The sequence below is a fragment of the Dromiciops gliroides genome, chromosome 1 (genome assembly GCF_019393635.1).
Source record: "Dromiciops gliroides isolate mDroGli1 chromosome 1, mDroGli1.pri, whole genome shotgun sequence".
Lineage (NCBI taxonomy): Eukaryota > Metazoa > Chordata > Mammalia > Microbiotheria > Microbiotheriidae > Dromiciops > Dromiciops gliroides.
This window is the reverse complement of record NC_057861.1, coordinates 393,871,197-393,895,278: the sequence shown is the minus strand read 5'-3', so window position 1 is coordinate 393,895,278 and position 24,082 is coordinate 393,871,197. Positions and strand designations below refer to the sequence as shown.

At 38.8% G+C, this 24,082-nt stretch overlaps 1 protein-coding gene and 1 pseudogene across 2 annotated transcripts in view; both read right to left on the bottom strand.

The window, feature by feature from the left end:
* Nucleotides 1–24,082, bottom strand: part of ELOVL7 (ELOVL fatty acid elongase 7) — a 119,607-nt gene that overhangs the window by 85,403 nt on the left and 10,122 nt on the right. The gene's annotated exons all lie outside the window — the stretch shown is intronic.
* LOC122737827 lies at nucleotides 7,447–7,566 on the bottom strand (annotated as a pseudogene).

The following is a 24,082-nucleotide window of genomic DNA, read 5'->3' as shown; positions in this document are numbered from 1 at the left end:
TAATAAATGCTTATTTCCTTCCTTCTTTATTTTCTTCCTTCATTAATGTCATACACAAAACTGGAACTCTTATTTCAACTCTTTTAAAAATGGTCAGGGGGCAGCTAAGTGGCGCAGTGGATAGAGCACTGGTCCTGGAGTCAGGAGGACTTGAGTTCAAATCCAGCCACAGACACTTGATACTTACTAGCTGTGTGACCCTGGGCAAGTCACTTAACCCCCATTGTCCCACCCTCCCCCCAAAAGTCATTTTTTATCTACAGTGAATATTATTATTTTAATGACCAATTAAGACCTAGATGTTAGCAAGCCATATGCTTCTGCCCAAATACTCCCACTTTCATTAATATTGTACAATAACCAGTCTATTTGGCTTCTCAAAACAAATGTGATTTTTACTTGAATTAAAGAATTTCTGCATTCTTTTCTCTAAATAACCCACACAAAAAATATTTATCATTCCTTAAGTCTCTTTTGTTCAGTCCCTCCTATGTACGGGCCTAAGGCTTAAGAACCAGTAGCTATTTCTACTTCTTTTTAGGTCTAGAAACACAGAATTTTAAGGAACAATGAATCCCTTCACCAAAGTCCAGTCACAAACTTGAGGCAGATAAATGAGTAGACTACACAAGACAGATGGCAATTGTACTGTGTACAATAGAAGCAGAGGAGCTGGCTCATTCAAGGAACCAAGCATCATCCTTTCTGAACTCTGGGCAGCTTGGGTAGTCTCTCCTCCTCAGGTTTTCAAGCCACTGCTCCCTCCTGGTTTTCCTGCCTTTCTGATCACTCTTTCCAGGTCTCCTTTGCTGCATCTTCATCCATGTCATACCTACTAACTGTGGATGTACCTGAAAGCTCTGTCCTGGGTGCTTTTTTTCCCCCCTTCCTAAACCTTTCTTAGTGACCTCATCAACTTCAATGGGCTTCATTATCATCTCTAACTAGATGACTCAAAGACCTACATATCCAGCCCTACCCTTTCTCCTGAGCTGCAGTCCTCCCTCATCACCCGCTGCCTAATGGACATTTCAGACTGGATATCTGGTAGGCAACTTCGGCTCAACATGTCCAAAACAGAATTCATTTTCTTGTCCTCCAAAACCACTGTTCTTTCAAACTTCCTTAGTACTGTTGAGTGTACCACCAGTCTTCCAGTCTCTGAGGTTTATAACTTCAGTTTCATCCTGGACTTTCATTCTGCCTCACCCCACATGTCCAATCAGTTGCCACATCTTGCCATTTCTAACTCCACATCATCTCTTATAAACTATCATTTATCTTTAGTCACATAGCCACACCTTAGTTCAGGACCTCATTGCCTCACACTTAGATTATTGCAAAAGCCTTCTAATTAGTCTCCCTACCACAATTCTCTGCCTACTCCAATCTATCCCATCTAGCTGTCTATGTGATTTTCCTATAGTAGGAATCTGATCATGGGATCTCCTTATTCAACAAACTCTGGTTACTTTCTATTACCACTAGGAGCACATATACACTACTGGATCTGGCATTTAAAGCTCTCCATAACTTTGTTGTTCAGTCATTCAGTCGTGTCCAACTCTTTGTGACCCCATGGAACTCTGTCCATGGAGTTTTCTTGGCAAAGATACCAAATCGATTTGCTATCTCCCTCTCCAGTGGATTACTGATCCATAGGCAAAGTGATTTGCCCAAGATCATACTGCTAGGAAGTTTTCGAGGCTGGATTTGAACTCAAGTCTTTCTGACTCTGAGCCCAGCACTGCATCTACTTCGCCACCTAGCCGGCTCTTCTTAATCTACCCCCTTCCTAATTCTTGTCTTCTTGTATAATATTCTTCTCTACACACACCAGTTCAGTCTTACTGGACTATTTGCTGTTTGTCACACATAGCACTCTATTTATCTATGAGCCTTTGCCCTGGCTTTTCCCCATACCTAAAAGTCTCTCTCTCCTCCCCTATACCTCTTGGAGACCTGAAATTCCTTTAAAATTCAGCTCAAGTCTCACCTTCTACATGAAATGTTCCTTATCCTGACAGCTGCTAGTCTCCTCCCTCCCCTCCTCCCTCCCCAAACAAAATTGTGTATCTTTGTGGATATTCTCCATATATTTCTATCTGTATATGTAGAAAGTAAATTCCCTAAAGGCAGGGGTCATCTCATTTTTTCATTTGTATCTTCAGTATATTCTTGGCACATTAATATTTACTGATTAGTCGAATTGGGCAATAGTTAAGCAGAGACTAAGACCTTGGAAAAGGATCCTAACTTTTCTCTGGATTAGATCTTCCATTGTAAAATGGGGGCAATGTAGTAAAAACCTTATGGACAATAAGGCATAAGGGGGTTTGTGAGAAAATAATAGGTTTTGGGCCACCAAGAGGCCCCCCTTGAGGGGGATAATATTGGGATTGATTGGATTGACATTGCTGATTAACTCACTTAAAGTTGCCTTGATTGAAACCATACCTACTTGAGAGCCTGGCCCTCAAGGGGGGTGTTCTCTGAACCTCTGACCTCATCATGTACTGCTCTGGACCACCCTCAAACCCAGTGAACCAATGGATTTGGGTGATGCTGGCCAATTAGCTTGAAGCGGTGTGGAGGGGCCACCTCTCGTCCGGATCCTGAGGTAGCTTCTGCTCTCACAGGGACAGGAACTTCCTTATTTTGTCCTGAGACTCTGAGGTGGTGTCTAGATAGGGCTTCTTAACTTTCTGAGCCAGGTGTTCTCTTTTTACTAATACTTGGTATGCTTTAATAAATGCTTAATGCCCAAAACTGGTGCTAAAGCTTCTAATTTATAAGTAACAAAAATATTAGAAACGCCAGCTAATTTTCCCCAAACTTGGGACAGAAATAAGGCAATCACATATAGTTTTGCACACTACAGTTTAGACTTACAGTCGAGAAGATTTAGGTTCAAATCCCAGCTTTCCAGCTCTGTGACCATGGGCTAGTCAAGAAAAATATCTCAAAGGCTCAGTTTTCTTATCTGTAAAATAGGAATAATTATACCTCAAGTACTTAGCTCACAGGGTTGTTGAGCTTCGCAAATAAGGTCATGTATGTAAAGTTGGTTTGCAAACTTTAAAGTACTTTATAAATGTCAGTCATTGTTATTTATTGGTGAGTAAAGCACAAGGAAAGTCAACTGGGATACTGCTCTGCCCAAGGCCATCTAGTGAGTAAGAGGTGGGACTTGAAACCAGGTCTTCCCGATTCTGAGGCCAGATCTCTATCCACTGTGTCCTGCACCTCTCAAAACTTAATGACAGAGTATGAGCAAATGTCAATCTGAATTGGTAGAGGGAGTTTCCCATTACAGTTCTGTGTCCTTACTCCACCCCACCCTCCAAAAAGAGCAAAAAACAATAGAAGAAATCATGGAGTATGAGCTGATGTTATACCCTTGAAGTAACAGATCTACTTCTGAGATCCACCAATTAAGATGAGGTCCTATAGCTCTTTGCAAGAATAAGTCATTAGGCTTTAGTCCCAATGCTGCTCCATCTTCTCTCCTAGTAGAATGTCCTCCATGTGGGACAACATAGCCAGTTTCTGCCCAAACCCAGTGTTCTACTCAAAAGATCACAGGATCACCACAGGATTAGAGATTACCAACTAGAAAAGACCCCAAAGGGACCTTAGAGCTCATCCATTTCAGCCTTCAGTTTACATATAAGGAAATATTCCTGGAGAGATTCAATCATTTGCCCAAGATAACATAGGTAGTAAGTGAAAGAATCAGTGTTTGGACCCAGGTCCTCTGATGCCAATTCTGACATGTCATACCTAATGACCAATCAAAAGATGCCACAACAAGGTCCCTCTATACATGTCAAAGTTGCTGAGTTTCAGTTACACTACACAGGGAGATAAAACTGTAAACTACCAAGACATTGAAGAAGTAATCATCCTCCCCAGCATTCACTAAATGAATACTGAACACAGAGCTCTGTGCTCCAGCACACAGAAAAGTACGGTGAATTGTTTGAGAGACCAACCCAAGGTCACAAGTTAAACTTGTATAACATAAATAAGAGGACAAAGTGAACTCTGGAAGGTGTCTAGCTAGCAGGGAGATTATCCTCCCCCTGCATTCTTTACTTCTTCAGCAGGTACAGTGAGAAGGATTGAACCTTTCCTTTATGACTCAAGGCCATCATTGTCAATATTATAATCATCCTCATCCTCATTATCAGCAGCAGCATTTATATAGCACCTACTGTATACTAAGTATTGTGCTAGGCACTTTACAAATATTTTATTTGATCCTCACAATTAAACCTGGGAGGTAGGTACTATTATTATCCCCATTTTTTTTTTGCGGGGCAATGGGGGTTAAGTGACTTGCCTAGGGTCACACAGCTGGTAAGTGTCAAGTGTCTGAGGCCGGATTTGAACTCAGGTACTCCTGAATCCAGGGCCGGTACTTTATCCACTGCGCCACCTAGCCGCCCCCTATTATCCCCATTTTACAGTTGGGAAAATTCATATCTAATATTGTACTCAGTTGGAATAGAGCAATGGCTTTAAGGGCTTTTTTTTTAAAGGAATGGGGTTATTTGCCCTTTCACTGACTAGCCCAAGGCTGTTATACTTTTGAGACACTTTTGTGTTTACTTTGTAGGGTTTTTCTGGCTCTTTATTACTTTCATGCCTGGAAATTGTTTCTTACTTCTAAGAGTATCATGCCTCCCTGCCCCACAGCTCTTAAATTTGCTGTTTTTAATCTGTGATGGGATGGAAACCTAGACAGCCAAACTTATTAGAATTAAGGCTAAACAATTTGGAACTGTGCCCAAAGGGCCATAAAACTATACATACCCCTTGATGCCACTACCAGGTCTATATCCCAAAGAGATTTTTTTTTAAAAGGAAAAAGAACCAATTTGTACAAAAATATTTATAGCAGCTCTTTTTGTGATGGCTAAGAATCAGAAATGGAGGGGATACCCATCAGTTGGAGAATGGCTGAATAAGCAGTGGTATTGATTATAACAGAATATTATTGTGCTTATAAGAAATGACAAATAGAATAATTTCCAAAAAACCTGGACTTACATGAACTGATACAGAGTGAAATGTGCAGAACCAGGAGAACACTGTACACAATAACAGAAATATTGTACAATGAAGAACTGCAAATGACTTAGCTATTCTCAGCAATACAATAATCCAAGACAATCCCAAAGGACTCATAATGAAAAATGCTATCCACATCAAGAAAAATAACTGATGGAGTCTTAATACAGTTCAAAGCATACTATTTCCCACTTTCCTTCTTTCTTTTTTTTGTTTGTTCAAGTTTTCTTCAACAAAAATGACTAATACAGAAATGCTCTACGTGATGGCACATGTATAACCTACATCAGATTGCTTACCATCTTAGAGAGGAGTGGGGAGGAATAGAAATTAGAACTCAACTTTTTTAAAATGTTAAAATTGTTTTTACATTTATTTGGGGAAAATATTTTTTTAAACATTAAAACTACTCTGAGGTACCACCTCATACCTATCCAAATGGCTAATATAACCAAAAAAAGGAAAATGATAAATGTTGGAGAAGATGTGGGAAAACTGGAACACAAATACATTGTTGGTGGAGCTGTGAGAGCAATTTGGAACCATACCCAAAAGGATATAAAACTGTACATATCCTTTGACCCAGCAATACCACTGCTAGGCCTATATCCCAAAGAGATCATAAAAAAGGTAAAAGGACACACACAGACAAAAATATTTACAGCTGTTCTTTTTGTGGTGGCAAAGAATTGGACATTGAGGGGATGCCCATCAATTGGGGAATGACTAAACACACTGTGTTATATGAATGTAATGGAATACCATTGTGCCATAAGAAATGATGAGCTGGCAGATTTCAGATTTCCGTTCATATGAACAGAAGCTGAGTAAAATGAGCAGAACCAGGAGAACCTTGTACACAGTAACAACAGCATTGTGTGATGATCAACTGTGATAGACTTTGTTCTTCTCAGCAATACAATGATTCAAGACAATGCCGAAAGACTCATGATGAAAAATGCTCTCCACATCCAGAAAAAAGAACTATGGAGTCTGAATGCGAAATGAAACACTATTTTCACTTTTGTTGTTGTTTCTTTCTTTCTTTCTTGTGGTATTTTCCTTTTGTTCTGATTCTTCTCTTACAAAATGATTAATGTGGAAAAATGTTCAATATGATTGTAATGTACAGCCTATATCAGACTGCTTGCCATCTTGGGGAGGAGCAAGGTAGGGAGGGAGAAAAATTTGGAACTCAAAATCTTTTTTAAAAAATGGATGTCAAAAATTATCTTTACATGTAATTGTAAAAAATAAAATAAAATACCATTTAAAAAATACTTATGCCCAAAATAAAAAATAAATAGGTACAAGAAAAGGACATAAGGAGCTGGTTCTCCTTTGAGTACATGGGATTCATTGAGGTAGAGTGTGTGACATATGTTTTGTCTGCTAGGAAGTCTTTTTTCTTTCCTTCCTTTCTGGTTCACAGGGACATAATTCTTAGGGTCACCATAAAAGCACAGAGATAGTTTTGGAAGACACTTCAGAAGCCGGGCACTCTCCTTTTTCTTTTTTACCTATAAGCAAAAAAGAATCCAGAGGGGGTGAAGTCACTTGCCAAAGGCCACATCAAGTGGCAGAGCCAACATTAAGTTTCAGGTCCTGTGACTTCCAAGTTCTCCCCACAGCATTGTTCTGCATGGTTTCAGTGACATTCCAGATATTTATCATTGCTGGATAGGTGAACTCTGGAAAACAATGAATGGCTCCAGTTTATATAGTTCTTTCCTAATAGCACTGTCCTCTCAATTATCCTTCTATGCAGTTAATATAAATATTATTTCACCCATTTTACAAATGAGGAAACTGAGGTTCTGAAAGATTAGATGATTTGCCCAAGGTAACACAATTAAGTGGTGGGGCTAGGATAATAGCTTTACTTCAGATCTTTTACCCTTCCTAGCTAGAGTCAGCAGTGATCCAGGATGGTGAACTGAGATCTTCTGTACTTTACATTCATAGAGCAAGTGAATTTTTCCTAACTAAACATAAAGTATAGCTCAGGTTTATATGAATTTTTGGTGAATAGTTCAACAAACCTACACTAAAGTCCTAATATAATGCCTCATCATAGCATAGAAGTTACCCTGGGTTTGTAAGAAAAAAAAAGGAAATTTTATTTTTAATATGAAATTAATCAAATACAAAGAAGCAATAAAATATTATATAAAACTCTGAATTTCCATTACATGGTTTGTTTTTTTAAGGATATATATATATAGTTTTGTTTTGTTGGGCAATGAGAGTTAAGTGACTTACCCAGGGTCACACAGATAGTAAGTGTCAAGTGTCTGAGGCTGGATTTGAATTCAGGTCCTCCTGAATCCAGGGCCAGTGCTTTATCCACTGCACCACCTAGCTGCTCCCATATATTGTTGCCACAGAGTAAGTGGCAATGCCTTAACCATATATGTATTGTAAAGGCCACTAGGACCTTTTCCATCCTTATAAAGGGGAATACTAACCTTCTCTCCTTTCATACAACACTGCCCCCATATATTTTTAAAAGTTGTAACAAAACAGCTCTGCTAGCATCTCCTGTTGCACTTTTTTCTTGTTTGTTTTATTGATGCTTTTTTTTTTGGCATGTCTGTTACTACCTACCACACTACATGCCCTCCAAATATAAGGTCTTTCTTCTAACAAACATGTAAGTCAAGCAAAACAAAATAATACATTGGTCACCTCTGAGAATTCATAGTTCATTCTGTTCTTTAAGTCCATCACCTCTGTCCTAAGAGGTGGGAAGTATGCAGTATACTCCATCAGTCTTTTAAAGTCATGACTGGAATGAATGGAGTTCTGAGGTCTTTCAAGCCTGTTTTCTTTCCCATTATTATTATGAACCTAATGAAAATTATTCTGGTTCTGCTCATTTTACCAGTTCAAATAAGTTTTCCCATGTTTCTCTGAATCCTTCACATTTCTTATGGCCCAATAAAATTCCATTACATTCATAAACTAGTTTCTTTAGCCATTTACCAATTGACAGGCAACTGTTTTGTTTCCAGTTCATGGTGACAAGAAGTGCTGTTATAATTATTCTTGTACATCATCAGCCTACATTAATTCAGACAAACATCAGAGGCATAGCCACAAGCAATTACTTTTCTTCTGCCACAATGACCAAAGGAAGTCTTAGATATGGAGCTCTCATGATGTGGATCAGCAGAGGAAGAACCTACATCAATGAAGTCAGAGATCTTTGAAGCACACCTATGTATTTCAATCAGTAGTGCTTAAAGAAGCTTAGGAGTATGCAGAAGAGCACGGATTAATGTTGGGTTAGGGTGAGCACGCTGGCCTCACGCCCTTTCCAAAAAGAAGACTAAAGGTTGGGCAAATACAAAACAAAGCCTGCCTCTCAGAGATGATTATGCTTTACATTATTAAATCATTTCTCATCTATATTATTATAATGGCTTCCTAATTTGTCTCCCTGCTTCAAGTCTCTTCTCTCTATTCCAGTCTACAATCCATATAACTTCCAAAGTGATTCTCCTAAAGCAGAGATTTGTCCATTTCACTGCTTAACTAAGACTCTCTCTATTGCCTCTAGAATAAATTATAAACTTTTTGTTTTGGGCTTTTAAAGCCCTCCAGGATCTGGCCCAAACCTATCTTTCCAGCCTCATTATACATTACTTCCCTTCCTCCACTCTTTTTCTTTTTGTTTGTTTTTGTTTTGTGGGGCAATGAAGGTTAAGTGACTTGCCCAGGGGTCACACAGCTAGTAAGTATCAAGTATCTGAGGCTAGATTTGAACTCAGGTCCTCCTGAATCCAGGGCCAGTGCTTTATCCACTGTACCACCTAGTTGCCCCTTCACTCTTCTTAATCTGATATCCAAACCAAAGGCTAATAAGACTATGAACATAACCACAATTCATAACACTGTCTATGTGAAAATCCAGGTCAAGTTCCAAGTTGGAACTCTAAAAATTTATTTTCTCTCCTGGTTCACCCTTAGTAATAGGAACAGAAATCTCTATCCTTTGGATCACAGCAGTAGGACTGAGATTGAAGGATTTTATGACTATTCTATGAGAAGGAAGTTGGACAGAGAACTGGGTTCTAGGAGTCCCCAATAGAAGAAGGGAAATGAGAATACTCGATGTCTCCTAAAGAAGGAGAAAAGAAAAAAAAATGACATTGCCCATTACAGGAAGTCAGATCTTTTTTATGAGTACATTTGTACACAGGTTATGTTGACAAAATGAATACAAGACAAATGGTTTCTCCTTTCTCCTCTCTCACCTTTCTAGTCCTTTTGTACTTTACTCAACGTGGGCATTCTGTCACTGTTGTTATTTAGTCATTTTAATTGTGTGTGATTCTTCATGACCCCATCTGGTGCTTTCTTTGCAAAGATACTGGAGTGGTTTGTCATTTCCTTCTCCAGCTCATTTTACAGATGAGAAAATTGAGGCAAACAAGGTTAGCAAGTATCCGAGAGGGGCAGCTAGGTGGCGCAGTGGATAGAGCACTGGCCCTAGATTCAGGAGGACCTGAGTTAAAATCTGGCCTCAGACACTTAACACTTACTAGCTGTGTGACTCTGGGCAAGTCACTTAACCCCAATTGCCTCAAAAACAAAAAAGAAAAAAAATGAAATTAAGCAAGTGTCCGAGACCAGATTTGAACTCAGGAAGATGAGTCTTGTTGACTCCAGGCCTGGGGCTCTATACACTGCACCACCTAGCTACCTATTCTGTAGCAAAACTGCCCTACTCACTATTCTCATAGATAATCCTCCATCTCCCAATTCAGCACCTTTGCCTTAACTACCACCCTGAGTGCTCTCACTCTTCATCTTAGTTTCTTTGCCTTCCTTCAAAATTCAGCTCAAATCCTACCCTATGCAGGAGGCCTTTTCCAGTCACTGGGCTACTAGTACCCTCCCCTCTAAGATTATCTTCTCCCTACTCCGTAAATATCTTGGATGTATATATTATACACATTTCCCCCATTAGCATGGGAGTTCTTTGAAAAAAAGGAAATGTTTTTGCCTTTCATTGTTGTATACAATGCACTTAGGACCATGTTGGCACATCAGAAGCACTTAATAAATGCTTATCAACTTGACTGACCCTATAATCCAGCTAAACTGGTCTTCTCTGTTCTCCTATGCAGCCTTCCATCTCCAGTCTCCATGTCCTTATACTGACCACCCCAAAACATAGCACACTCTCCCTTCACTTTTGCTTCATAGAGTCCCTCTCTTCATTCAATCAACACCTTTTACATAAAGACTTTGTTGACTCACACCACCATGGTAACCACTAGTAACCATTCTCCCTAAGCACTTTGTATGTGTTTTGCATAAATTCTATACACACAATTCACACACACACACACACACACACACACACACACACACACACACACACCTTCTTAACTCTAGTGTCTTCTCCATTGATTATTTCATAGTTATCGGGTTTATAGCTTGTTTGCATGTTTTTTGCAAGTTGTCTCCCCCATTAGTTTGTGAGCTACGCAAGGGTGGGGACTGTCTTTTATCTTTCTTTGTATCTCCAATGCTTAGCACAATGCTTGGCAAATAGTAGGGGCTTAATATCACACACACACATTGTTTTCCCAGATAGAATGCAAACTCCTTATAAAAAGAGATTATTTCATTCTTTTTAGCTATACCCTCAGCTTCTAGCACAATGCCTGATACATAGAAGGTTTTAGCAAATGTCTGTTGATCTATAGACTCTGTAATTATAATGACCAAGCTTAGCCCCAGAGAAAATTTGAGAAAATGTACCTCTCTCCTCTCTTTGAACAGCTGGAGGATGATGGGTGTGGAACATTGTATATAGGGCCTAATTCATTTGATATATTTGTTAGTTTCTCTGAACTGCATTTTTTCTTCCTTTCTTACAAGGGTTGGTTTGCCAGACAGGAAAGAAGCATATATTTGGAAATGAATGTTTTATTAAAATGAAAGATACCAAAAAATGTTTTTAAAAGGTCATGAAGAAGATGGGGAGCCAACATAGTAGAATGAAAAATATCATAGTAAATTCAATTATTTCTTCAACAAAATAAAAATTCAATCTTGTGATTCACTGAAGCTTTACCTGTCATACCCCAGCTCTTTATGCTATCCTCTATTACTTGCTATTGTCTGTTCATAACTCATCCCTTTTCCTACACAGAAGAATGATATATCATTTCTCCTCCCCATAATTTCCTCCTCTCTATCAAACCATATGCCTCAACTCCATAACTTCACACAAGACTCAAAGCTTGAAGCTAGCCTCTGGACAACTTCTGCTTAACTCCAGTGATACCACTAGCTATGTCCATCCTTCATTATTGCCAGTAGCAGTTTATATTTGTGGGGATGAATCAGCTCTCTGTAAGAAAAACCATTCTGAACACAGGCCATGCTCTTTGAGCACTCAGAATACCCCCAAAGTACAGGCAATCATAACAAATATCCTTTTCTCACCTGCTGATACCTAACCTGGCAAATTGGGGGAAGCTGGATGGCACAGTGGATAGAGCACTGACTCTGGAGTCAGGAAGATCTGAGTTCAAATCTCACCTCAGACACTTCCTGTATGACCTGGGGCAAATCACTTAACCACAATTGCCTTGAAAACTATGGGACTGGGGGCAGCTAGGTGGTGCGGTGGATAGAGTACTGGCCCTGGAGTCAGGAGGACCTAAGTTCAAATTCGTCCTTAAACACTTAACACTTACTGGCTGTGTGACCCTGGGCAAGTAACTTAACCCCAACTGCCTCGCCAAAACAAAAACAAAAAACATATGGGACTGTCTCCAGTCACCCTGATGCCACTGAACCCAGATGGTTCTGTAGGAGAGAGTGAGGCTGGTGACTGCAAAGCCGCCTTTCACTTAAATCCAATTCACTGCAAATCATGACATCACCCTGATGTGATGGCCCTCTTCAAGAATGGAGAACAAACAACAACCTGGCAAACAAATGAGCCCCTTGCCTGCTATGTAGCACCATATGCTATTCCATACTCCTACAGACAAACATCCTGGTTCTTAATGGTGACCTGAAACTGGTGAATGTTTCTGCCTTCTTTCTTTCCAGAATTACTTCTTGTTTTTGTATTTTGGTTTGTTTGTTTGGTGGGGCAATGAGGGTTAAGTGACTTGCCCAAGGTCACACAGCTAGTAAGTGTCAAGTGTCTGAGGCCAAATTTGAACTCAGGTCCTCCTGAATCCAGGGCTGGTGCTTTATCTACTGCGCCACCTAACTGCCCCCTCCAGAATTACTTCTTGCTGTCCCCTCACCACCCCCCTCTCCCACCATATTTTATCTGTTACCAAGGCCTATCAATTTTACCTTTGCAATATCTCTCAAATATGCCCCCTTCTCTGCTCTGACACTGACAGCACTCTAGTGCAGGCCCTCATTTCCTCAGGCTTGGACTATTGCAATAGCCTCTTGAAGGGTCTGCCTGCTTCAAGTCTCTCCCATTTCCCATTCAACTAAAGCACAGGTCTGACCATGTCAGCCCCCACTCAATAACTTCCAGTGGTTCCCTATCATTTTCAAGATCAAATACAAAATGTTCTGCTTGGTGTTCAAAGCCCTTCATAAAGTAGCCTCCTCCTATATTTCCAGTCTTATATCTTACACCCTACTGTGTGTTCTTTGATCGATGACACTGGCCTCCTCGAAAGTTCCACGAAGAAGACACCCCATTTCTCAGCTCTTGATATTTTCTCTGGCTCTCCCATGCCCGGAATGCCCCCTCAGCTGTATATCCCCGTTTCCTTTAAGTCTTAACTAAAATCCCACCTTTTACAGAAAGCCTTTACCAATCTCTCTTAATTCTAGTTCTTTTCCTTTGTTAATTATTTTCTATTTATCCTGTATATAGCTTGTTTTTTAGATATTTATTTGCATATTGTCTCCCCCATTAGATTGTGAGCTCCTTGAGAGGAGGTACTCTTTTGGGCCTCTTTTTATATCTGGGTTGTTTGTGTGGGGTTTTTTGGCGGGGCAATGAGGGTTAAGTGACTTGCCCAGGGTCACACAGCTAGTAAGTGTCAAGTATGTGAGGTCGGATTTAAACTCAGGTCCCTCCTGAATCCAGGGCTGGTGCTCTATCCACTGTACCACCTAACTGCCCCCTGGCCTCTTTTTGTATATTGAGCACTTAGCACACCGCCTGACACATAGTAGGTGTTTAATAAAATGTTGGTTGATAGCAATTTCATCCCCTTAGCAAAGTCTGGAGCCTGACATTCAACACTGCCCCATCCTATCCTCTTACCAGGGCAGAACCTATGTTCATTCAACCCATGTTTCTTCTGTTTCATGTTCCCCAGTTATAACTCTGAACAGCTATAGTTGGTTTCATCTTTTATTTAATATCCCTGTCATTTACTATGTTTACTGTGTCTGCTCCCATTAGACAATAAATTACACAGTAGTAGGAATTGTGTTCCATTGCCTTACAATAGGAATTGTTATTAACAATTTATTTATTTATTTGGAACAATTTCCACAAGTTCTGCTCTAAAAAAGTTTTATAAACTCTTAAATGCGTGAAAAGAACTTCACTTACTAAAGATGTACCTTGTGGAAAAGTGGATTTGATCCATTTTGTTAGCTTAACAGTATAAGCTTATGTTTTTATTTTACTAAATTGTCGATAAGTTCCTAAGTTCCAAATTTTAAAATATTTATTAGCTAAATCCTATCATGAAACTCATAAGAAAAAGGCAAACTGCTGGATTTCACATAAAGTTCATGCCAAAAGAACTCAGTACCTCATCTTTCCTCTGCCCCTCTACAAAATAAATACATGAGACTTTGAGATTTTAATTGTATACAATAGATTGTCAAAGAAACTGTGAAGAAAAAGCCATATAATCTGGGGAAGTGGTCAAATTGCTTATATAGCAGTGTATTAATATTTCTGCCCAGATTAAAAGAGTTCTTAACTATTTGTTCCCTTTTCCATGTGTGGATAGATTAAATGGCCTCTCTCATTAATGGCATAATTGGAGAGATATTTTGACAGTGAAAGTAGGATATGTGGGTTGTGGTGAAAGTACGTTAGTACGCCATTTCTTAAAAAAGCATTTTTAAAAGCATCCACAAATTGGGCTTTGACTCAATTTATCCAGTCACTCTGTCTCTACTCTTATGGTCTATTTATTTACTACTAATTGACTTAGACCTATAGAAGAGCATCTGTCTACAAGCAGCCATCAAATCTAGCTTAGATTTAGTGGCTAATACCAACAGTAACTAGTTAAATGCTAATATTAAATTAGCTAAATGTTCATTTGATAAACACCTGACTGATATTAGCCAATGAATATGACTGAGAATCGTGCATGGATTGGACATTTGTCCAAGGTCAATAAATATTTATTGAATACCTACTATATGCCAAGCACTGTGCTGAGTGATCAAGATACAAGAAGAAGCCAAAAATAGTACCTACCCTGAAGGAGCTCACAATCTAATGGGAGAGACAACATACAAACAGATATCTAAAAAACAAACTATATGCAAAATAAATAGGAAATAACTAATAGAGGGAAGGCACTAGAATTAAGAGGAATTGGGAAAGGCTTCCTGTAAAAGGTGGGATTTTTGTTGGGACTTAATGGAAGCCAGGATGTAGAGGCCATCATGTATAGGACATCAGGTATAGGAATAGGGATGGACCTGTGATTTCAAGGGTATAGGAAACTCCTGAGAAAATCTTCCTCTACCAGTGCAAGTTGGCATCTTCTTTGCAACTTATAGATAACAAAAATAATCATGATGATAATTAGTATTTCTATAGTGCTTTCAGGTTTGCATCATTATATATACATATATGTGTATATCAAAATGTATATAAATGTTTTTATAGAAGGAAAACAATCCCTCACCCCCAACAGCTGCCAAACACATTTAGAGCCTTCATCTTTATGTGCTCTTTTTATTCTTCCTAGTGGGCAAAGGCAGAGAGAGAGAGAAGAGAGAGAGAAGAGAGAGAGAGGAGAGAGAGAGGAGAGAGAGAGAGAGAGAGAGAGAGAGAGAGAGAGAGAGAGAGAGAGAGACCGACCTATGCTTCCAAAGCTAGGAAAAAGACCTAGGTTTTACCTAGGTTTTCCAGCCTCTCAAGTGCTTCTGCCATGACATTCTGTATTGTCTACTATGTACCAAGCACTGTGATAAGTCCTGAAGATACAAAGAAAAGCAAAAGCAAATCTCAACTCTCTCCCAAGAATCTCACAATTGAATGGGAAAGACAACTTTAGCTTCAAGTCAGATGGAAAAGTCCCATGGTCCTTAGGGTACAATGGCAAAGCAAATGGCAATCCTTTAATGTCATTTCTGCTAATAAAATCATATGTTCAGATGTTGAACCATTTGAAAATGCCAATGAAGATTTTGGTTATGAGCTTTCTTTTCATTTTTTTTCATTTTATTTATTTTATTTTTAATTTCTGAAATAAAACAAGCATTTCCATAATATAGTATAATAAAAAAGATGACTGCATATGAAATTGCAAATCTATCATATACAATTTGCTATTCCTTCAAAATATATAATAAAGTTATCATGTAATTTTTTTTCCTTTTTTTTCCTTCCCTCCTCCCTGTCCTAGAGATGGCTACCATTAGACGTGTGTGTGTGTGTGTGTGTGTGTGTGTGTGTGTGTGTGTGTGTGTGTAAAATCATTCTATACATACTTCTATTTATCAGTCCTTTTTCTGGATGCAGATAATGTCTTCCTTCCTATGTCCTTTGTAGTTAATTTGGGTTACTTATAATAGTCAAAATGACTTATTCACTCAAAGTTGTTCTTAAAATAATATTGCTGTTACCGCATACATATTCACTTGGTTCTACTTACTTCACTCTTCATTATTTTGTAGCTTCTTTTCCTTTTTCCCCTAACCATCTTTGAAAATAGATCTAGTAGTAGCATTGCTGACTCAAAGAGCATAGGCATATAATAACTCTTTGGGCATAATTCCCAATTGATGAGATTGCTTTTCTAGGTCTTCAGCAGATATGGCACTAACACCTGCAGAACAGTTGCCAGGCTGCAGCTCCACAGCTGAGGGCAGTGGGCTGGAAGAATAGGCATTCCGAAGGCTCTTGGGTTCTGGGCTGTCTCCATCAGAGTCTGAGGGGAGACAGTAGTCAAAATGGTGGTTTCATTTGCCTGGCACCTGCTGCCTCCTTTTTCTCTAAGGGTGCCTTGATGCTTCAGCAAGGGACCTTAGGAGGCCTAGGCTGGCTTGCCCTTCCTGTGTGTTAAGTTGGTGAGCAGTTGGTGGAGATGGCTGGCCCCTTTTCTACAGGAATTGTCCCCCCACTCTCCTCCCCAGATGATGACTGAGGGCTAAACAGGAAGCAGGACCAGTGGTCACAGCAGGGTTTCTACACTTCTTTGTCAGAAGATGGCAATCGGTCAGCAATTGTTACTAGTAGTGATAAGGCAGCTAGGTGGCACAGCGAATAGAGTGCTGGGTCAGAAGTCAGGAAGACAAGTTCAAATCTGACCTCAGACACTCACTAGCTGTGTGACCCAGGGCAAATCACTTAACCCTGTTTGCCTCACTTTCCTCATCTGTAAAATGAGCTAGAGAAGGAAATGACAAAGCACTCCAGTATCTCTGCCAAGAAAACCCCAAATGGGGGTCACAAAGAACCAGACACAACAGAACAACAGCAGCAACAGGTGGTAAGGAGGGTGGAGCTACTCTACATTGAGTCCTCCTACCTCCCCCATGACGTGAGGTCAGGGGTCAGGGAGCTAGAAGCAGGTCCAATGGTTTGGTGGACACTGCCATTTCCAAGGCTCTTGGCTCAGGTCTTGAGCTGTCTCTATCAGAGTCTGAGGGTCTGGATATGGGGGTCAAGGTGCTGGTAGTAGCCTGACCCTCCCTTGTACCTGTTGCTTCCTGTCTCTTCTTCAGGGTAGTCATGCTGCTTCAGCTACATTAGCTTGTCTGTCCTATGCTTCTACCCATGCTCCTCTTTCTCCCTCCTGAGCTTAGCTTGGCACCTGGCACACAGTAAGCATTTAATAAATGCTTGTTGGCTGACCTCTAGAAAATATATATTAAAGCCTAATCCGATCCATAAACATTTACTATGTGCCAACTGGAAAGAATGAAGGATGAAGGAAGAAAAAGAGAAAGATTGACTGTGAGAAGAAACAACCCCCTCTATGATGTCATGGAAACCGTAGTGAGCTGTGATATAGCATGTGCTGTGATATAGCATGCTTTCAGGTCCTCTCTAGCCCAAATGCTCTATTATTCTATCACTCTTTAAAAGTAAAAACACTGGGGCAGCTAGGTGGCGCAGTGGATAAAGCACTAGCCCTGGACTCAGGAGGACCTGAGTTCAAATCCAACCTCAAACACTTGACAATTAGTAACAATGTGACCCTGGGCAAGTCACTTAACCCTCATTGCCCCACCAAAAAAAAAAAAAAAAGCAGATTAAGGGAAGTTAGAGATGAATCTAGCCTCTTTATACCTCTGTCATTTCTGTCTTCCCATTGCCTAACCTTGATCTGTTCTTGTAACTTATTCTTGTCAATCTATAAAACAGGAGCTTATTATGCTTTCACTAAAGGCCACTTAATTGTTGTTTGTGTCTAGAATTAGGAACACTTTGAAAGATTCCACCTGCCTGCTTCACTCGCATTGGTTCAAAGTCTTGAGGAATTTTTCAAGTTTAAAGACTTTAGCTAATGCTATAATGCCCATTTTTGGCTTCCATTCATATGCTGCTCATTAAAATCAGATAGGGACCCACTCTAAACTCCCTGAAGCAACCTGTATCCTGGTACTTTATTAAATCAAAAAGTCACCAGGATGCTCGACAAAAATATTATTTTAACATAAGGAGAACTGGCATTTTTGACCTAATAAATTCCTATTCTAAATTAATACTTACTAGCTGTGTGACCCTAGGCAAGTCACTTAACCTCAATCACCTTGCAAAAACTAAATAAATAAATAAAGTTTAGCATTATTAGAGACAGAGGAACAAGAAAAAGTCCTTGGAAATCATTTCCTTCACAGAATGGTTGAAAGTCTGAATGACTAAAATGCAGAGGAACTTACATCACAAAGTGATCTTATGGGGCAGCTAGGTGGCACAGTGGATGGAGCACCGGCCCTGGAGTCAGGAGGACCTGAGTTCAAATCTGGCCTCGGATACTTAACACTTACTAGCTGTGTGACCCTGGGCAAGTCACTTAACCCCAATTGCCCCGCAAAAAACAAACAAACAAACAAAAAAAGTGATCTTATTTTCAAGGAGACACAGTTCAGGGCAGCTAGGTGGCTCAGTGGATAAAGCATGGGCCCTGGATTCAGGAGGACCTGAGTTCAAATCCACTCTCAAACTTGACACTTATTAGCTGTGTGACCCTGGGCAAGTCACTTAACCCTTACTGCCCCACAAAAGAAAAGGAAAAAAAATAGAAAAACAAATCAAGTAGACACAGTTTCTTCAAAAACAAAAAATGGGTCCATCTTAAACTAAAGCATACCTTTAAATAAAAATAGATACCCCATGAAGAAGTGTGAATGGCTTAACTATTCTCAGCAATACAATGATCCAAGACAATCCCAAAGGACTAATGATGAAGTATACTATACACCTCCAAAGAAAGAACTGATTGAATACAGACTGAAGTATCCTATTTTTCACTCTTTCATTTTTTTCTTGTACAAAATGACTAAATATGGTAATGGTTTACGTAATTGCACATGGATAACCCATATCTGATTGCTTACTGCCTCAGGGAGGGGTGAGAGGAGGGAGGGAAGGAGGGATAAAATTTGGAACTCAAAATTATCAATAAATGTGTTCATTTTTTTAAAAAAATAGATACCTAAATTTCAAATGAATCATATAGTTTTTGATGCAGTCCTTCAATGTGTTTATCTGAAAGGTTCTAAGTGTTTGGTAGTGGGTGGTCGAATAAGGGACTCATGGTGAGGGTTGATAGGGACTGAACCCTCTTGGTTACAGTAAGAACACAAACCTTAGTTTCTCTGTTAACCTTTTTAGGTACAATTGATAAGTTATCTGTTAACCCTTTTAACCTCCTTTTCAGATACATGTGTATATCTCTGTGTGTGTGAGTGTACATAGATGTGCAAGTGTGTTTGTGTGTATATGTGTGAGTGTTCATGTGAACATATGTGTGTAAAGAAAAACTATTAAATTAATGTGAACAGCAAATGCATTTTTTAAAATTCCGAAATCTTTCCTGCAGTTCTTAATATTAAAGTCAGTCCTTGACACATTTTCATCTGTGCTGCAAATGGTTCCACAACTCAGACTTCTTACTGTCATCTACTCACTTATTCATTGAGCATTTCTAGCAAGTAAGGCAATATAAAGAATGAATTCAAAAGAACTTACAGCATTTTCCTCTAAATAAAAAGAATATATGTATATGCATGTATGTATATGTATACACATACATGCATATGCATATATTAAATGTCTCCAAATTTTTTAATATGTATTTGTAAAATACAAATAAGAGAAACAATGTGGAATATGGCCTTGGGGTCAGGGAGCCTTAAATCCAGCCTTTGATAAGTACTAGTCAGTCATATGACCCTGGATAAGTCATTTAACCTCTCATTGTCCCTAGGCAATTCTCTGAGACTCTAAATCAGAGTTACAGGTATGTATCAGTGAAGGGAATTCTACTTTGGGAGTATCCTACACAGGTGAAGTAACAGGTCATATATATGTATATTATATATATGCATATGTGTATATAATATGAGGGGAGAGAGCCAGACAGACAGAAAGAGAGAGAAATTAGGGACTAGGAACTATTTTGGAGAAAGATTGCATTGTCAGCCACTCACAATTAATTAAACCTAGTACAAATTAGGCATGTGTGGTGATGATTTGCATGTAAGTACTGCTTTATTGCAAATTCTTAGCCTAGGGACCTCAGTTTTGGAAGAGCAAATATTTTCAAACAAATATTTGCCAAGTCAAACAACTGTCACTTATACACTTATGTACTGCTCATGCATAGTATAGTGTATAGTTTAACACTAACCAGTCACTAACCCTGTAAACTTACTCTCTGAATAAACTTCCTATCTCAAAGAATAGAAAAAGACAACCCACGAGTATTCTTTATATGTGGGGGGTTTTCCATATTAAAAATATGAACTTCTTGGAAAGGTGGGGGAGGGGTGTGCTGGGAAGGGTACAGGAGGTATATATGTATTTGTATACACACACACATATATTTTGTGCATTTATGAGTTATTTAGGTATTATTTATATAGTAATTATATTTAAACACATTTGTCATATAAATAATTTATATAAATTGATATGTATTTGTTATTTATGAAACAGTTATTTAAGGAATTAAAATACTAAGTTATATGTATTAGAATATAGCTATGTATATCTAAATGTAATAACATAGAAATTTACATTATATATGTCATATGTGTGTCTCTGTGTATATTATATCTGTTTGATACACACATAAAATATAATTATATCACAAATAAAATTAAAAGTTTTAAAATATGAACTTCTAAGATGATCTTTTAAAAACTTCCTCTGAATGAATAAATACTACTAAATTTTTGTTTAATCATCACTTCTCTGAATGCAATGAAAGGCATTTTTCAATAATACCTCTACCAACGAAGAGGATGCATCCCATGGACTTTTTTCAATATTTCTATTACCAAGAGTAGAAAGCATATAGGAAGCATTTAGGACACTAGATAAGGAGATGGGAGTGGGTATGGGTGGGGTCAAAAGACAATTAAATAGGGGCAGCTAGGTGGTACAGTGGATAAAGCACTGGCCCTGGATTCAGGAGGACCTGAGTTCAAATCCAGATCAGACACTTGACACTAGCTGTGTGACCCTGGGCAAGTCACTTAACCCTCACTGCCCCACCGATAGATAGATAGATAGATAGATAGATAGATAGATAGATAGATAGATAGATAGATAGATAGATAGATAGATAGATGAATAAATAGATGATCGAGATACATATATATATACATATTATTTAGAGAGAGACTAAAATGTCAGACATGTAAAAATATAATATATGGATTTCTAGCTGAAAGAAATTGTAGTCCAATCCCCTTATTTTAGAGGTGAGGTAACTGAGGCTCAGAGACAATACCATTTGCCCAAAATCATGGATGACAGTCTACCTAGAAGCACCAGGATTTGAATCCAGATCAAATAAAAAATTGTTCTCTGACTCCTAATCTAGCATTCCAAAGCACCACACCTCCATCCTCTAGTCTTGGCACAAAAAAGGGGGATTAAGTAACAGCCCCTCACACCCACACCCACTTCACCCTTCCCCAGCCCCAGCCAAACCTCCACTAAGTAGAGCAGGGGAAGTTTCCTCATATCCTTGGAGACCAGGAGTCAGTCTCTAACAGCCATAACTGGTCTTCTCCCTACTGATCCTTCTTAAGAGAAAGATGAGCTAACTGCGAGAATGGACCTACGGATCACTAGTTCCAGACTCCAAATGCCCATAATTCATCCTACAATTATTCAATTAAGTTTATCTTTGGGACCATGTGAAAAACAGGCACAGAATATTTTCAGGATCTTTATATTTATGAGAGGCAGTTTGACAAAGCAGAAAGAGATCCAGACTTGAGTCAAAACAACCTGTGTTCAAATTCTGATTCTGACACTTACTAGTTGCATGACAGTGAATATGTCACATCACTTCTCTCAAAGTCAAAGTTTGGTCTTTTTTTAAATCTGTAATGAGAATAATATCATGTACTTCAAAGAACTCTTGTGAGGATCACAGGACATGATAAAATGCCTAAAGCCTTAAAGGCCTACGTAAATGTGAGCAGGGATTATCTTCATCCCACCCTCTCATTCCACCACCAACCCCAGATTAGCAATGTTATTGTTGTTGTTTTTCATCACATGACCAAAGACAGGATGCCTTGCCTGATAGTCTTGAGGAGTGGGGGTAGGGAAGCTCTTTACTATTAGAGATAAAGGCTCAAATGGCAAATGGGAGTTTGAGTAATATGCTGGAAGCTCAGTCACACTAAGATATATTATGAAAAAAAGAAAAAAAAAGGGGGCAGCTAGGTGGCGCAGTGGATAAAGCACCGGCCCTGGATTCAGGAGGACCTGAGTTCAAATCCGGCCTCAGACACTTGACATTTACTAGCTGTGTGACCCTGGGCAAGTCACTTAACCCCCATTGCCCCGCAAAAAAAAAAAAAAAAGATATATTATGTAGGAGCAACATATATGGTTGAAATTAGAACTTCCCGGTTTGGAGAAGACGAAGAGAAAGGAGAGGTACCTATTATGGAGGAAAGCTCTGTACCCAAGAGAAATGACACAGGAAAAGTAGGCTATGTAACACAGAAAACAAACACTGAAGACAAAAATTTCACCAGGCTTAGCCCTGTTTGAACAGGGTGGGGACAAAAACATCGCCTACCTGCCAACAACATCCAGCTTTGCATAATTTATCAAGAGTTTTGTTTTTCCACAGCCTAACCCATCAGTCATTGAGTTATTATTACTGTATTTAGGAATAATTAGAGAATGCATGCCCACAGTCTTATCAAATAGACAGTGTTTATATTTCCTTCTAATGATTTCAACACAATCAATATAAATCAATAATTAGAAACACTCAAGGGGTGGCTAGGTGGCGCAGTGGATAAAGCACGGGCCCTGGATTCAGGAAGACCTGAGTTCAAATCTGGCCTCAGACACTTAACACTTACTAGCTGTGTGACCCTGGGCAAGTCACTTAACCCCCATTGCCCTGCAAAAAAAAAAAAAAAGAAACACTCAAATCTTCAGAGAACAAACCCTTCAAATTTTATTAACTTTGAAACTCCTACAGACTTTTGCCTTAGACTGAAACCAAGGCATTTCATCTGACATTTGCAAAGCAACCTCTCTGCAATGTCATCTGCTAGGTACTGGGAAGGACACAAAAAGAAATAAGAAGCAGCCTGACACCTTGAGGCTTTTCTACTATCATAGATTTCATCTCAGATCTTGATATTTGTCATGAGCTACCTGAATCCTGAATTTTGCCCTAATTCTACCACAGTCCTGGAATGATTTATTCTCCCCATACTATCTCCCCATCCCCACCCTTTGATATCAGTGCAGCCACAAACAGGGATGCAGAAAGGAATCAAAGAAAGAGATTTGAAGAAAATCTGAATACTATTACTTGAGAATAGGAGAACGATGGCTAGTTCAGGGAGGGGAAAATATACATTTCACATGACATTAAATCAAATCCTTAGCTGAAGTTTCATAGTTATTATAGATTATATTTATTTATCATTATAAAGAGAATTTATAATTACATTTTCTTGTAATTATTTCTAATTTTTAATTATAATTTCTTGTTGTTGTGGCAAAGAACTGGAAACTAAGGGGATGCCTATCAGTTAGGGGATGGCTAAATAAACTATGCTGTATGTCTGCACTGGAATAGTTTATAAGAAATGAGGAAATAGATGATTTCAAAGAGAAATGTAAAGACTCGTAGGAACTGATGCCAAGTGAAGTGAGCAGAACCTGAAGAACAATTTAAACAATAACATCAATATTTTAAAAACAAACATTTTTGAAGACTTCATAAACTAATGATGAAAGGAGAAAACTCGGGAGCAAAATTATACAATAAGAATAACACAATAAAGACATACAACTCTGAAAGTTGTAAGAACTCTGATCAACACAATGACAATCTATGATTCCAGGGGACCAATGATAATGCATGCTATCCTGACAATGAGCTGATGGATTCAGGGTGCAGAACCAAATTTTTTTTCTTTTACATGCCCAATGAGGGAATTTCTTTTTCTTGACTATGCACATTTTGTTTTGTTTTGTTTTTTGTTTTTTCTTTTCCATTAGGTCCGGGTTGAGGAGAGGGAAGGAGAAAATAGATTTCTATTTGAAAAAAAATAAAACTTTAATTTTAAAAAT